The sequence below is a fragment of the Mus caroli genome, chromosome 4, assembly GCF_900094665.2.
Source record: "Mus caroli chromosome 4, CAROLI_EIJ_v1.1, whole genome shotgun sequence".
Classification (NCBI taxonomy): domain Eukaryota; kingdom Metazoa; phylum Chordata; class Mammalia; order Rodentia; family Muridae; genus Mus; species Mus caroli.
In genome coordinates this window covers 47,466,319-47,482,737 of record NC_034573.1, presented here as the reverse complement: position 1 = coordinate 47,482,737, position 16,419 = coordinate 47,466,319, and the positions used below count along the sequence as shown (strand labels likewise).

Here is a 16,419-nt window from a genome sequence, read left to right as displayed (position 1 = left end):
TAGTTCTACACAGCCCTCAGACATTGACATGCCCTAGACCAGGGATGACTGCCTGACCTTGGTGGTAACACACCCCCGAAATGCTTTAGGGCCACAGACCCATACATGGGTCCCAATGGGAGCCCAGGCCAGGATTCCACCATGCTCTCAGGAGGCATCACTGGCTACTCACATCGGGCCACTCCACACTACCCTCAAGCCTCCATTTTTGCCTCTCTTCATTGTGCACTTACCCTTCTGCTTCTCTTTCTCTTCCATTTCTCTAACACTTACATGCTCCTCCTAGTGGTACCTGGAGTCTCTGAATGTCTGAGGTCATCTCAGGAGTGGTTTCAGGAGTGCGATGCCCCACTTGTGAATTACGGCACTAGGCAGGGATCATCTCAGGCACGGTCTGCCCCAACCCCACCCAAGTCTTTGCAGTGCCCAACTGATGGTCATCTCAGGCTAGCTTGTGTCTGGGCTCCATGGCTCCAAACTGGTGGTCATCTTAGGCTCACTTTTTGCCCAGGTCCTCCCCCTGGGGCCCCATGCAAGGATCATCTGAATCCAGTTCACTCCAGACAGGGACCACGGTCACAGGGCAGGTTTGTTCTAGTCTCCAACCTCTTGGGAGCCCTTTGGATCTGGGCAGCGCTGGACTGGCCAGTGTCTCAGAATAGCTTCCTGACTGGGCCTGCCTGGCGCTGGGCTGGTGGTCTTCTCAGGCTTGTTTTGTGAGGGAGTGTGGAGATATTAATGATTCAGATGTTCACAGGTCAGAATGCTGAGTGGTGACATAGCCTCTCTGCCACCTACCGACACACGTGTGACATAGCAGCCACACCTGCAACCCTTCTAGGGGCAGGGAAAACTGCTCTGAATTTAAATGAGATCATGTAGAGGGACACCCACTACAGTGCCTACTTTTAGTCTGAATCTTCAAATCAGCCCTACTGAAATGGTTTGAAAACCCCTCCATGTCAGAAGCCATTGAAATGGTAATCCAGCTTCTAATAGTCACAGTTTCTTCTGTAGACACAAGGAATTGTTTCTTTGAGCGAAGCCTTCTGGGAAATGAGAAAAAGCAAGGGAGTTCGTCTTCCCTTTTTGTTTTTAGAAGTAAAGGATAAACAGGAAGACTCTAGAGGATGAGTTAACTTCATAACTCAATAACCTAAATTTGTTATTCTGACCTACAATGGGCAGTGTCTTAACTTTTAGAGTGTACGGATACAGACAGACACGTGCACGTGCATACTACCTACATGCACACACCACACACTCACATCAACACAATGTACACTTTCTTATTGCCACACGCATGCACAACACAGATGTGCGATGTGGATATGTTATTAGCTATGGACCCAGCCTGATGGCTTTTAAGTCCGTTACTATTTAGAAAGAAATAAGAATCCTAACAAAACTCTGGAAAAAAATTTTCTGAGAGACACAGAAATCAATGTTTTCCCAAGTTGCCTCATAAGAATCTCTGAGGGACTGATTCATCCTCTGTAAACAGGGGCAAGAAAACAGCCCGTCCTTATGCACTCTAGATTATTCTTAGGACCAAGCACAGCTCAAATAAGTCTTCAAACCCGACTTGCAAATGCAAAGACATTCCACCTCCCAGTGAGGCGACTAATTTGGGGCCCAAATGGTAATCTAGCAGTGATTTGGCCAACACAACTAACAATAACTAGACAATTTCCTTCTGTGAATATATATGCTACTCTAGTTAAAGTTCTTTTTTTTTTTTTCTTAGCTTTTATAAGACAGGACCTCATTCTGTAGCCCCAGTTTTCTGGAGCTCGGTATTGTCATCCAGGTTGGCTTCCAAATTCATAACAATCTTCTACCTCAACCTCCCTAGATGTGGGATTACAGATGTGAGCCACGATGCCCAAGTCTACTATAGCTAATTTTTAAAACTCCCAGGTTATAGCTTCCTCTGAATATGTCTATCTCCCTGGTGGCGATACTTAAATGACATTAGGGAAATCCCACTTTGAGTACGAAAGAGAAACAGATGCACCGGGTCACTTTGGCCAGGTGATTTAAATCAGGCCCTGTCTGACCGGAGGAGCCTAGAGCCATTCTGTCACAGTAAACTCCTGTTACAGAGAATTACCAGGGGGCAGAGAGAGAGTGTGGCAAGATCAGGGGAGGAACTTACAGATAGAGACAATCCTGAAGGGCAGTCTCAGGGAAGCTAGTAGGCCCTTTCATCATGCTGTGTCCCTTTGCATATGTCTCTCTCAGTCCTAACCACTCTCCTGGGCAAGTCCTTCCCACTTGACAAACAAGGAAACTAAAGTTTGACCTAATAAGCGAATGATCAGGGACACTTGGGGTTTTTACATCGGCTTACTGGTTACCAGGCAAGTGTTACCAGTGATCACACTCGCCTCTACATCTTCTCTTTTGTAAACATTTGTGTCTTCATTCGTCCATTTACGATGTAGGAATGCTCACAACACCATGCACATGTGAAAGTCAGAGAACGGTATGTAAGGGTCCCTTCTCTCCTCCCACCATGTAGGTTCTGGGAACAGCGCTCAGGGAGAGGCTTGGCCCCACTGAGCTATTTTACCAGTCCCCTCTATATCCTTACCCTCTTCTCACACCTACCAATCCTCCCAAGTCTCCACCGGAAGTCCTTTCTTCTTGCTTTGGCTTTGCTTTTGCTCTGACGCCCAACACTCTTAACCAGGGCAGATATCCTGGCATGAGTGAGAAGCTGTGCACAGGAGCATGGAACTCATCACTGAAGACAATGCCATCTTCACTCCAAGCAGCTCACTGATGCATTTGGTTCCCCTTGTGTGGAGTGGAACCCTAAGAGTCCTTCCCGCATCTATGACTCAGTGTTTACTGTTCGGTCTTATGCAGACCCTTGGCAGGCTGCTGTGGATTCACTAGTAGCAGCCATGATGTGCGGCTAAGGCAGCATTTTATAGCCCATCCCACGTTGTTGGGCTTGAGCATTCTTTCTGCCCTCTCTTCCTTGAGACTGGATGGACAGTATGGATAGACACTTACTTGGCTTTTGAGATTCTATGTGTCAGGCTCTTTCCAGCACGTTAATTGGCAGCCACTCAAAGGAAGGAATTTCTGGGATGGAACAAACTGGAACGGAGTAAGCAGGGCTACTATGATGAATTAAATGACATAAAATGTAAGTCAAAGGGAGCATGAGGGCTTAAGGAGAGTGCCAGAGAAAGGCTATAGAGAGAGAGTTCATGAGGGAACATGAACCCATCTAAACCTCAAACATGCAGTTAAACGACTATGTACCTAACCAGGAGCCAGGAGCCAGCCCCTTGGGCTGCAAAGAGGCAGCAAGGTGCAGGCTCAACAAGTGTCAGCTTGACAGGCAGGTTCCTGTGGATCTGAAAACAACAAATCAAGGTAGATGCCCAGACTGCGAGGCTAAAAGGAGCTGCAGCTTCCTCCATATCCCAGCCCCCTGACCACACTAACTAGACTCTCGGTATTGCCCTCGGTCCCCTGGCCTCCAGCATTCCACATTGTCTACAAAGTGCCACTTGAAACTACAGCAGCAGAGGACATAGCCAGAATCCTCCAGCAATAGACCGGCAGTGGGCTTTCCTAGCTTTGTGGCTGTGACCCAGGAAGTACTGTAGCAAGTAGTTTCAGGGCTAGAGTCAAGCAGCTGAGTTCAAATCCCAGGGCCCCTACCCCACTAGCTGTGTGTCCTTACAGAAGTCACATGTTTGTCCCCTCTGATCCTCTTCTTTATGGGGCTATAATAGTGCCTGTGTCACAGCCAACAGCCAAGCACTTAAGACAATTCCTGCAAGTAGAATGTGAGCTGTAACTGACAGCTGTTGTCAATGGCAAATAAAAAGCCAGTGTATGGGGAACAATTCATCCTTACCTGGGGACTACATCAGCATAAGATGGATTCCAGGCCCCCAGCCACTGACTATTCATTCATTTTGGAGGTATGAGAAAGTACTGTCAGTGTTGAGAGATCTGGGCTCGGAACAATCTCCCAGGTGATGCATATCAGGTAATTCTGAAGAGAGCTTATGACCTCATCTAGGGGGTAGGACACATCTAGGGGCTATGGCATGCAATGGCTAGGTAGCATCTAGAGGCTCGATGGCATCTAGGGGATAGGTGGCATCTGGGGCTAGGTGACATCTAGTGGCAAAGTGATATTTAGTGGCTAAGTGACATCTAGGGGTTAGGTGGCATTTAAGAGCTAGATGGCATCTGGTGGCTAGATGATTTCTAGGGAATAGGTGGTATCTAGGGACTAGGTGGCATTCAGGAATGTATGTCAGATAATGGCTTATCTGAAATAGAGGGAGGGAAGTTCTTCTCCCTAGCACTGGAGACTTGGATTCATTCTGTCTTTAGGTAAAAGGACTTCCCACAGAGGAAAGGCATGAGCTGATCTAGGTGGCAAGTGACAAAGGAAGAATGGCCCAGAGAAGAACAGGCTAGGGAACAGAGTGGCCCCTGAGGTCTGACTAATGTCTAGTCTCCCTGCTCCTGAAAAACCCCTGCAATCACCAAATTTTCTGCCCATAAGAAAGGCCAAAAACATAATAAAATTGTGTTTTCCTGCTTGCACAAAATAATCTATGAAAACAGTTGGGAACAGTCACAGGTAAGAACCAAGCTGTGTCAAAAAATCTCATTTAATCTTCAACAAACAGGAGGTTCTAAGCCCCTTTTACAGATGGGATGGCTGGGTGTCTCCAAGGTCTAGCCTTATGCACAGCTAATAAAATTGATGGTTGAAGACCTGTGGTTCCTAACCTGTGCTTTTATTATTAATGTCACTTCCTCCAAGAGCAGAGGTCACCAGCCCCACTCTAACAGCCAGTGCTCATGACTCCATGTGACCTAATCTACCTACTTAAACCCAGGCCCTGTCCCAGCTATAGGAACAGCAAACGTGAGCTGGGCAAAGGACATCACCACCGGATCGCCAGTCTATAGGGATGACTGACCATAGTAACAACTCAATAACCTTAGTGATGCGATCCCGTCTGGTGTCACAGCACTACGCAGGTCTGCAAGGCTCTTTATACTGGTGTCCATAATCTGGATTCTTCTACCATGTGGTACCACCACACTACAGACCCAGTTGTTCAGACACACAGCGAAAGACGACTGGGAATACCACAGAAGGGTTGGAACCGCCAGACCTGAATAGAGCAGACATCCTTTCAAACTGTGGCCTGGTGGCACAGGCCTATAAGTCCAGCACTTAGGAGGTTGAAGCAGGAGGATTTCTGTGAGTTTGAAGCCAGCCTAGGCTATAAAGTGAATTCAAAGTGAGGCTAAGATACATTGTGAAGCCGTGTTTCCAGAGAGTCAGACAGACAGAGGATGGACAGACGGACAGACAGGTGGATGGACGGACAGACAGACAGACAAAGAGACAGAGAGCATGCACATGTGAATAGGTGAGTCTAAGTACCCAACTCAGCTCTGATAGCAGAGGGACCATGCTCAGGAAGAGGTAAGTAGCCTGCCTCGAGATTCTACTCTGGATAGCCATCCACGAATTCCACAGTTGTGCAGTGACAGGCCCAGCACTCACCAGGGACAAGGAGTGCTGAGCAAACTGTCACTGATGTCCAACCTCCCCCAAAGGACTCTGCCCCTCCCCACACTTTGGCCCTGGCAGCTGCTGTGACTAATTCCAGGTTCTTCCTTGTTGTCAAGTTCAGTTCCTCTTGCCCGGGCAGCTCTGGCTGAAGACAGACATTAATCTTCAAGGAGAAGGGCAGCCTCGTGGGAAGGCTCCTGACTGATTCACTGCCAGGACTAATAGCAACAGCCAAGTTGCCCAGCATTTGACAAAAGGCTCCAGCCTCCCGCCCAGTAAATAACTGAATGCCTCTATTCCCACCCTCACCCATTCTTCCCTCTTCTTCTGGAGGCCAGCACCTGAGCCTGACAAGCATCACACAGTCCAGCGTCCTAGACCTACAGACAGGATGTAGAGGGAACACTTCCAAGCTGCTTATCCCACTCTCACTACCCTCACCCCAGTAGGGGGAAAACACTGGTTCTAAAAAGGAACCTAAAAATCTGTTTTGGTTTTGTTTTGTTTTGTTTTGTTTTGTTTTGTTTTGTTTTGTTTTGTTTTGTTTTGTTTTGAGACAGGGTCTCTCTATAGCCCTGGCTGTCCTGGAACTCACTGTGTATATCAGACTGGCCTTGAGCTCACAGAGATCTGCCTGCTTCTGACTTCTAAGTGCTGGGATTAAAGGCATGCACCACCATGCCTGACAGAAATCTGTATTTTCTACAAAGAAAGAGTTCTACCTTCTTCCTGAAGATTCTGATCTTCAGGAAAGGTTAGAAGGAACCATTAAGGTGCATGTCATCATGCAAAATGATTTCTGGATATTTCTTAGCCTGCAAACACAATTCTGTATAGCATCTAATACCGTTGTCTTAGGGTAGTGTTAGCAGCTGGCATTTGTGTAGTTACTTAACCGTTACTTCATGCCAGGCTTATAATCTCCCTGGGTCTAAGTGAGACCAGGACTCAAAGGACTCTGACTTAACCAGGAGGAAATGCTGGTGTGGAGACCAAATCCTGGCTCCCCTGTAAACCTGTGACTTCTGTACTTCTGTTTCTTTTCCTTGCTCAGTAAGGGAATGGGGACAGCCCAGGAGGAGACCGAGTACACTGACTCAGGAAATGCAGAAGTTTCTGCACATGCATTACCGCCACCTGGGACACCTTCCTTCTGGATGTAGGGGAAGGACAAGGGTGCCACCGAGAAGGAGAAGGCTGGCTGGGCAGCTGGGTGGAAGCAGGTGGGGAGGGGCTGGCTCACAGGGCCAGAGTTCTTAACCAAGCAGGGGCCTTGGAAAGTATTAAAGTTTCAAGAAAGGAGGGAAGCAAACCCACAGCCACCAGCTACAGCACCAGCTAACTCATGGCCCCTGTCCTTTCTGCTCTTCGATGAAGTGAAAGCTTGATTCCAGTGCCTCTCTAGCCCCTCCCAAGCAGACCTTTCCTTGTCTCTGTCCCTCAGCCTAGGCATGAACTCCTGCAGGCAGCTCATGTCTACAGAAGCAATTAGCATTGAAGCCCTTGTATTAATTGTGTCTCTTGGGACAGAGAGGGAAGGTGCACAAGAGGCCAAGCTCAGCTCCATAGCTCAGCTAAATGGTCTCTCCTCCAGCTCTCCCTTTCCACTTTATCTTTTCCTCTCTCCCTCTCCTTCTTCTCCCCATCCCTCTGTCTCTCCCATCCCCACTTCTTTCCTTTAATCTCCACTTTCTCTTTCTCTCCCTTTCCTGTCTCTCTGTCTGTTCTTTTCACTTTCTGGCCCCCTTTTCTTTCTCTACTTCTCTTTCCTTTCCCTCCATTTCCTCTTTCTCTCTTTCTCTTTTGCTTTTTCACCCTCTTGTTTTCTCTTGCCCTTCCTCTGCCTCTTTCTCTTTCCTTTTTCTTTTTCTTTCCTTCTTCCCTTTTTGTTTCTCTTTTTCTTCCACGTTCTTTCTTTCTCTTCTTCTTTCTCTTTATAAGAAGGAGGGATGGGAGAGACGGGGAGAGGGAGAAGGGGAGAGGAAAAGATAAAGAAGAAATATTAGTTTATATCAAATTGAAATCCCTAAAACGCCCCAAAATGTGTCTGTTGTGAGCCTTGACAAGTTAATACTTCCACATGAGATATTATCTAGGAAGTGAAAAGAGGTTCCCAGCCCAGCTACCTTGAAGAGTCACAAGGGGAGAGGAGATAAACAATAAACTTTAGGGGGATACACTCTGGTTCATTCTTCATGTAGGCAAGTTACACCTGTAGGTCAGATGAGCTCACACACAAGGCATGCAGTAATCTTAGAGAAGGCAGTGGAATGGTTAAGTTGGGACTCTGATCTGGGAAGAAAAGTCAGAAGTGAAGGCAGAGAGAACAGGTGGGCTCAGGATAAACAAGTGACACCAGCCTACCAGTCTGATTCTCTGTATCCTGTGTCTGGGAAGGCTGAGCGTTTAAAGGATGATGGTACCCTAAGGGTTTGTAGCTCAGAGTCAAAGAGCCAGTCAGGAAGAAGCAAGCCTGACTCTGGGTGATCACAGCAACATACAGAAGGGGAACATAGTGGGAGCAGGAGTCAAATAATTTCACCAAAATCATGGGGTTTGAATGAGAATAACCCCCATAGCTTCGTATGTTTCGGCATTTGGTCCCCAGATGGTGAACAGTTTGGAAAGGACTAGGAGGTGTGGCCTAGTTGGAGGAAGTGTGACACAGGGGGGTGGGCTTTGCAGTTCAAAAGCCCATGGTATTCCCAGTTAGCATCTGTTCTCTCTCTCTCTCTCTCTCTCTCTCTCTCTCTCTCTCTCTCTCTCTCTCTCTCTGTTTCTCCCTCATACTTATGAATAAGATGTGAGTTCTCAGCTACTGCTCCAGTGCTTGCCTGCTGCCATTCTCCCCACCCTGATAATAAGGGACTTACCCTCTGGAACTGTAAACCATCAATTAAATTCTTTCTTTGATAAGTTGATTTGGTCATGGTGCCTCTTCATGGCAATAGAAAAGTGATGCGGTCAGAATTTCAGAGAGGAACTCATTCACAAAGACAAGACTTTGGGAGAATAACCAACAAAGTACAGGGCAAAACCAGGGAAGACAGAGATGGAAGAACTGTCAAGTGGGAGACTTGGTCTCATAAGTATGTTTTCCAGGAAATGAGCCTCTCTTCTCTCTCCTTAGTTCCCAGATGTAAATGCCTTTGTCTTCATAGCATTCTATGTTGCATTCTAATTTAGACTTCACCCCATGTGTGGGTAATTATCCCTTTATTTTCCCATCTCTGTTTCCAGGTAGATAGAAGAACCTTCCTGAGAGTAGAATGTAGTCAATGTTCCGTGAGTGAAAGAAGGAAGGATGGGGTGAATGAAGATCTACATAGGTGGAATAGACTAGTTTCTGGTCGGTGCATAGATTCAACAATTGGTTAACAACAAAAGGACTTCCAAGTGGGTAGTGGATGCAGGGAGGAGACCAGGGATGCCAAATGAAGCCTGGATGTGGGCCAAAGGTTAATTCCTTCACAAAGGGAAAAGAGCAAGAGTTTTCTCAGTCATGGTGAACACAGGACAGAGATCCCACAAGAGAACAATGCCAAGGAGCCCAGGAAGATGTTGCAAAAGAAGTTAGAGGACAGGCAAAGGAGATATCAGTCAGGAAAAAGCAAGCCTGACTCTGGGTGACCACAGCAACACACAGAAGGGGAACATAGTGAGAGCAGAAGTCAAATAATTTCACCAAAATCATGGGGTTTGAATGATCTTGTGGCCCTTCAACAGATTTTTATAACTGACCCTGGAGTATTTGCCACAGAGAGTCTAGCCAAATTAATGCAAGTATGACCCCTGTGTCATATACCTCAAAGGTGGAGGTTCATCTCTGGCAAGCTGCTGTGAGAGGGAGATGAGGCACATTCACGGGGCACATGAGGCAGCTCCTACTGAAATGGTTTGTCTTGAATCACAGCTATGGAAGAATAACATCATTTGGAAACACATGCTCTAAATAAATTCCTTCGAATTGAAATGCAGCCTATAAATCAAAGCAAGCGTGTCAATGTCAATGAGAAGCAATTGGTTCCCACCATGAGAGAAACAAATCTAAACTCCTGCTTCCAGGCATGTCCACATTTCCATAGACAATGAAGTGGGCTAGACAGGCAGAGTGGTCAGGTGCCACACCCAGTATAATTTCAGATCTCCGAGCCCCATGCCAAGATTCTGCCAAACCGTATGGCATCCAAGAGATGGGAATTAGCTCAGGGAAGAAGGAAGCATATGGCGAGGGTGGGAGGGGTTTGGGGAGGAACTGCACAAGAGACAGACTCGCTCTTCCAGAGGAGTCTGCTCCACCATCAGACTGTTGAGGCAGAAACAGGCTGTTCAAAACAACAAAAAGAATGTCCTTCGTCTGGCCTTTTTACACCAGTAATTGCATACTAAAGGGGTGGACCACACCCAGGCCAGATCCTACATACATATAAAGTCCAGAAACAAGAAGGGTACATCCAGAGAAAGGAACCCCAGGAGTCCAGACTTTCTTGGGTGCTGTCAAAGGCATCTGGCAGAAGTAACTTGATTGCTTGCTTCAAGACCCACACTACTTATTTTGCAAGTATAATTTTTTTTATTATTTCTTTGGGGGGTAAAAAAAAGTATATACATAAAATTAAACGTTAACATATTTTTTGTGGTTTTTGCCAACTGTTATTGGGGGAGGGGTGTCAGGTTTGGTTCTTTATGTATTTTTAAATGGTCATAAGTAATTTGAACAAAAAGAAAGAGAGAAAGAAAGAAGAAAAAGGAGGGAGGGAGGGAGGGAGGGAGGGAGGGACGGACGGAGGGACGGAGGGACGGAGGGAAATCAAAAGGCTATTACCATTGGGTAAATAAAAGCCAATCTAAAGCATTCAGAAGTGAATGAAGGGAGAGGTCAGAGAGAACTGGGCTGTACGCTGCAGATTCACGCAGCAGCCTAGCTTTCTGTATTTAACACAAGAGCAGGCCATAAATCGAACAGTAGTCAGATGCCGGCTTCCCATAGGCATTCCTTGATTCAATACACTATGACATTGAACAAGTCTCCTTCTCTCAGAGTTAGAGTTTGGGGGAAACTTCAGTCTATCTGCCACTAACCTAACTCTCATAATTACATTTTTTTTAAAAAAAATCATCATTACCACCTTGAGGCCATGGGAATTCTCACCCCAAATTCAAAGTGAAGAGACTGTGGCAAAGAAGTGTTTCACAGTTTTATCACGGGTACACCATATCCTGGGACATGATTACCTAGGGGTGGAGTGACTAAAGCAGTAGGGAATAGGGCCGTGTCAGAGAAGCAGAGGAAGAGAGGAAGTTGGGTAAACCAGTGGTTGAGATCTGTGACATCTGGCCTCACTTAGCCCTGTCTTTACCAAGAGATTAAAAAGCTTTGGATGGGTTAAAAGGCTGGGGGAAATGCAGGCTGGTAGGACAGTGATGGTGGTAAGGATGCCCGGTGGTAAGGATGGGACTCTGATGATGCTTATGACACATGACAAGAGTGGATGAGGTAGAAGAGGGAAAACATGACAGTGACATCATGATGGTGACGGTGGTGCTGATGGTGACGGTGATGGTGGTAGTGGTGATAGTGGTGATGGTGATGATGCTGGTGATAATGATGGCGAGGATGGTGGTAGTGATGGTGATGATGGTAGCGGAATGACTGATTAGGAAGATAATTGATAAATATGAGGAGGATGTAATAACTTGTGATGATGGTGATAATGGTGGTGATGGTGATAATGGTGGTGATGGTGATGATCATGGTAGGCATGACAATGGTGATGGCCATGTAAGCATGAAAGTGACCAGTCAGTTCCATTTATTAAACTCTATCTAGCAGACATTGTCAGAAGACCTCAGTCCTTTGTTCCGCCCTTCTTAGCCCCATTCTAACCCTGGGAGGCAGACATTGTCATTTTCCTGCATGGCACAGATAAGGAAACTGAAAATGAGTGCCTCACAACTTACACAGCTAGTATAGGAATGCTGAAGCCAAAACCTGAAGACAGCCGGGATACCCTCTCAACTAGTATGCTGAATGCCTTCTTACAGAAATCTAGCCACAAGCCCAGAGCCCACTGGGAGCTGGTGACGGGCAGAGCCGCTAAGAAGGAATTGGACCACAGTAACTCCTGAGGCCCCGTGCAGGCATGAAACTTTACGGCCACGACTTTGTCACTTTCACAAAAAATACATTCAAAGTATGTTTGTCTTTTAAATTTTGTTACTCTTGTTCTTTTTATGGCCCCAAACTTGTGAACTTTTACGGGTTTTCTGTTACTTCAGTAGTTAGTGATGTATTCCACTGGAGGGAAAACAAAAACTTTTATTTTACTTTACTCTGTTTTTTAACTCCACTCTCCCACCTCTTGAATGCATCTCGAATTCATTTTGATGCATAGCAGTAATGAAATTTTACATCTTCTTGACCTAGACAACGTTATTTCTGACAGGAAGTCTCCTTGTTGCCTCTCCTTGCAATAGCTGCTATAAGACAGGTTGGAGCTTTGCAGGTACTTTATGCATGGCAGACAGTCCCTGCTGGCCCCTGACTTAACTTAAGATTTTTCCACTTTACAATGGTATGCATGCGGTACCATTCAGTAAAAGCTGAACTTTGAATTTCTGTCTTCTCCTGGGCTAGCTCTATACAATTTAGATCCTCCATCATGAACCTGAACAATGCACCAAGACACAAATTCTAGTCTAACATAAAATCATGACAGTCAGTAACTGGTACTCTACAGTGCACTCTGCACACTGCTGCTAAGCTAACAGTCGGTAGGCTGTGGGGGTAAACACAGCTTCATCTTATTGGTGTATTCACATTGCAGTGGGTTTAACTGGGATATAGCTTCATCATAAGTCATTGAGCATCTATATTTGAATTCCTCTCAATATGTCCATTGAGGAATCTCAACTTTCCTAAATTGTCATGGGTAGATTCTACTCTAAGCATTTTAGCAAATAAAGTTTAGGCAGAATGAGGACGAGCGAGCAGATATCAGATGCCCTTACCTTCAAGTTTCTATGAAAAAGGTAAGAGAACTCCAGTTCGTACAGTGCATTAACAATCTGGAGCACAGCCTTGATGAAGAACTTGGAGACTGCCATTGCTCCCCTGGCCCATGTTTACAGTCCCTACGAGCCTATTCCTGGTGCTTTAAGGACAGGAAAAGTGCCTAGCCTGAGGACTGGGGTTCTTCACATGTCAAAGTCAGAGGAAGGAAAGGAATTTTTTAATTAATGTCATAGGATACATTTCTCACAAAAATCAGGACAAAATTTGAAACAATCTTTCAGTTCATTCTCAAAAAGATCCAAAGATATAGTGTGTTAGCATTCCTTCTAGGCTCTGCCCCACAGTTACCTGGCAACAGCCAGTATAAAAGGGCTGCTTGCCACCTTCTCTCTCTCCTCTCTCTTATCCTCTTACTCTCTTACTTTCTTACTCTCAACTCCTTTCTCCCTCCCTCCCCTTCCCCCTTCACCTCTCTACATGTGTTCTTGCCCTCCTCCTCCTTCTCTCCCTCTCCCTCCTCCTCCTCCCTTCTCAACTCTCCTTCCCATGCCCTAAATAAACTCTATTCTATACTAAACTCTATACTAAACCCTCTATGGCTGGTATCTTAGGGGAGGGGATGCCTCAGCATGGAATTCAGAGGCACCCCATCCCACCTCACCATACCTCACTCTACCAAACACATTACTGGCACTCTTTCTTTTTACAAGACACAGCATATTGCATCTATGCAACTCAATGAAATATTTGTAAAGACATGACACTTCAGCAGTAGAAAAGGCGTAGAGCAGTGTTCTCAACCTTCCTAATGCTGTGACCCTTTAATAAGTTCCTCATGTTTTAGTGACTCCCAAACATAAAATTGTTTTTGTCAATACTTCATAACTGTAACTTTGCTACTGTTGTGGGTCATAATGTAAACAAATACCTGAGTTTTCCAGTTGCCCTAGGCAACCCATGTGAAGGGGTCATTTGATTCCTAAAGGGGTCACGACCCACAAGTTGAGAACCCCTGGGCTAAATAACCAGAAACCAAACTGTTGCCCTGAAGATACACAGGAACAAAACTTTAGATTCAATCCTCAGCACTGGGATTAAAAAAAGAAAAAAATGGAATCAAAATTAACAGAGCAGGTAGATTCTACAGAAAATCAATTTGCCAAAATGGGAGGTGAATGAAAAATTCTAACTTCGAAGAAGAAAAACAAACATATCCTTTAAGTGGAAGAAAAGAAGAGAGACATGGGAAATATACTGAAGAAATTGGGTCTAAGTGTGATGTCCAAAGTATTCTAGTTTTTCTTTGACAGTTTTAGTTAGATAGAGTTCACAGGCTGCATATTTCACCCACTAATGTGCACAGTGCAATGCTGAGCTGTGCAACCCTTATCATAGTTTTGGAATATTTTCATCAGTCAAGAGAAGTCCCAGCCTCATAGCTCCTCAGCACCAACAGCCATAGACAACCATGGATGTGTTTTCTATGTCTGTGGTTTCATCCATTCTAGATGAATCATAAAAACGGCATCATACAATGTAAGGGTAGGCATGGGATTCAATTCAGAGCTTTGGACAAGCTAAGCAAGCTCTCTACCAATGAGCTAGACTCCTGGCTCAATCATCTTAATAGTATTTTCAGATACGTGTATGTATCCTGCATTAATATTTCATTCCTTCTATGACTGAGTTATGGTTTATAGATACACATTTTGTTTATTCTTTTATCAGTTGATAGACAGTAGACTCGTTCTAGCTTCGGGATATTAGGAATACTGTTGCTTTGAAAATAATTGATGTAGAGGCTTTCTTGTGGTTTGATTTCCTTCGCCCCTCTGTTTTGAGAGAAGTTCATGCCTCCATCTTCTTGGCTTAACTCCTAGGCATGAACAGCTGAGTCATGAAGGAACTTGATATCTCTAAGTCTTTCTCAGTCTTATGTTTCTAAGACGCAAAGGCTGTTCCCAGAAGCTGTGTCAGAGAAGCCATGATTTGTCTAGTGAATTGTGATTCTGAGCATCTCTTCATGCCCTTATTGGCCATTTGTATGTTTCCTTCAGAGAAATAATCTAAGCAGATCATCTACTCACTTTAAATCTTGCTTCCTGTTACTTTATTAGATATATGGCTTCCAAACGTTTTTGTCCATGCTATATTAAATTTTTACTTCATTGATAGGATCCTCTGAAACTGTTCAAGTAAAGAACTTTATATGGATATAGTCAAATTTATCGATGTGGTACTACAGACACTTGATGCCTGAGCTTCTGGTACTTGAAGAAACTCTTTTTGCCAAATACGAGATCATGAAAATTTGCAAGTTTATCTTAGGCATCTTCCATTCGGAGTTATTTTTCTCCAGTGTTTGTGGCAGAAGTTAAGCCATTTTCTTTTGTATTTGCATATCCAATTCCACAGCCTCAATCTACCCTTTTGAGTGACGTGTCCCTTAGTACCCGAGGACAATAGCCTAAAGCCTCAGCCCACTCAACTGCAGGACATTCTGTGACATTATCAATAGCTTGTGGATTTCTGCAGTGGGGAACATGTGTCCATACTCTCTTCATCTTTGTTCTGAACTCTTGTTCCTGAGTTTCCTTGGGTGCTATATGCATCAGAAACAGATAGCCTTGAATTTTGTGTACTGAGGGGGAAAAAAGCTTTACAATTAACTTGCCTTCTGAGAAAATGGACCCCGAGCAGGACTGCCAATAGAGGTACCCTGGCTAGAGCCATGGAAGTGAAAGATGTATCTTTGTTACTTGCTTCAGCACTTGAGTTAGCTCTTCACTCAGTTGATGGCACCAGCGAGCAGCTGTAAAGACATGAAGGGAATCAGGAACTTGTCAAGTAGTTTAATATAGTCTCCTTTGTAGGCACATCCCATACACCAGGCAAATGGATCTGACTAGATGCTGTCTTTTGTAAATGCTCCCACTGTTTTGTGAGACTGATAGGAATCCAAGACCATCACAACTGATAAACACCGTGCATAGATTGGATTAACTTTCTAGTAAAATAGACACAATACTCTATATGTTTTATAACACGCTTTGTTGGCATTTATTAAAGCAATTATACAGTGGGCTGGAGAGATGGTTCAGCAGTTAAGAGCACTGACTGCTCTTCCAGAGGTCCTGAGTTCAATTCCCAGCAACCACATGGTGGTTCACAACCATCTATAATGGGATCCCATGCTCTCTTCTGGTGTGTCTGAAGACAGCTACAGTGTACTCATATACATAAAATATATTAATTAATTAATAACATCTTACTGTAACAGCTATAATATTGTATTGCAAATAAATTCTCAAAGTGACTCTGGCCACTGTGAAATAAAATATATGGTTCTATCAGGTCATCTTTTGTTCTGCTTCTTTAAAAGATTGAAGATTTCAAAGTAAACACTTTTTTAAAATCTTTTTTTACACTTTATTTATTTTTTTATGTTTCAGATTTTATTCCACCCTCCAACTATTCCACATACAATACCTCCTCCCCACACCCCTGTCTCCACAAGGATGTCCCCACCACCCACCCTCCTACCCAACCAGACCTCTAAACTCCCTGGGGCCTCCAGTCTGTTGAGGGTTAGGTGCATCTGACTGAATTCAGATGGGCAGTCCTCTGCTGTACATGTCTTAGGGGGGCCGCATATTAGCTGGTGTATGCTACCTGGTTGGTGATTCAGTGTTTGAGAAATCTTGGGGGGTCCAGGTTAATTGAGGCTGCTGGTCCTCCTAGAGGGTTGCCCTCCTCCTCAGCTTCTCCCAGCTTTCCCCTATTTCAACCACAGGGGTCAGCAGCTTCTGTCCATTGGTTGGGTGCAAAT

At 44.9% G+C, this 16,419-nt stretch overlaps 1 pseudogene; it reads right to left on the bottom strand.

The window, feature by feature from the left end:
• Positions 1 to 723: 723 nt before the first annotated feature.
• Positions 724 to 848, bottom strand: LOC115031011 (annotated as a pseudogene).
• Positions 849 to 16,419: the final 15,571 nt, after the last annotated feature.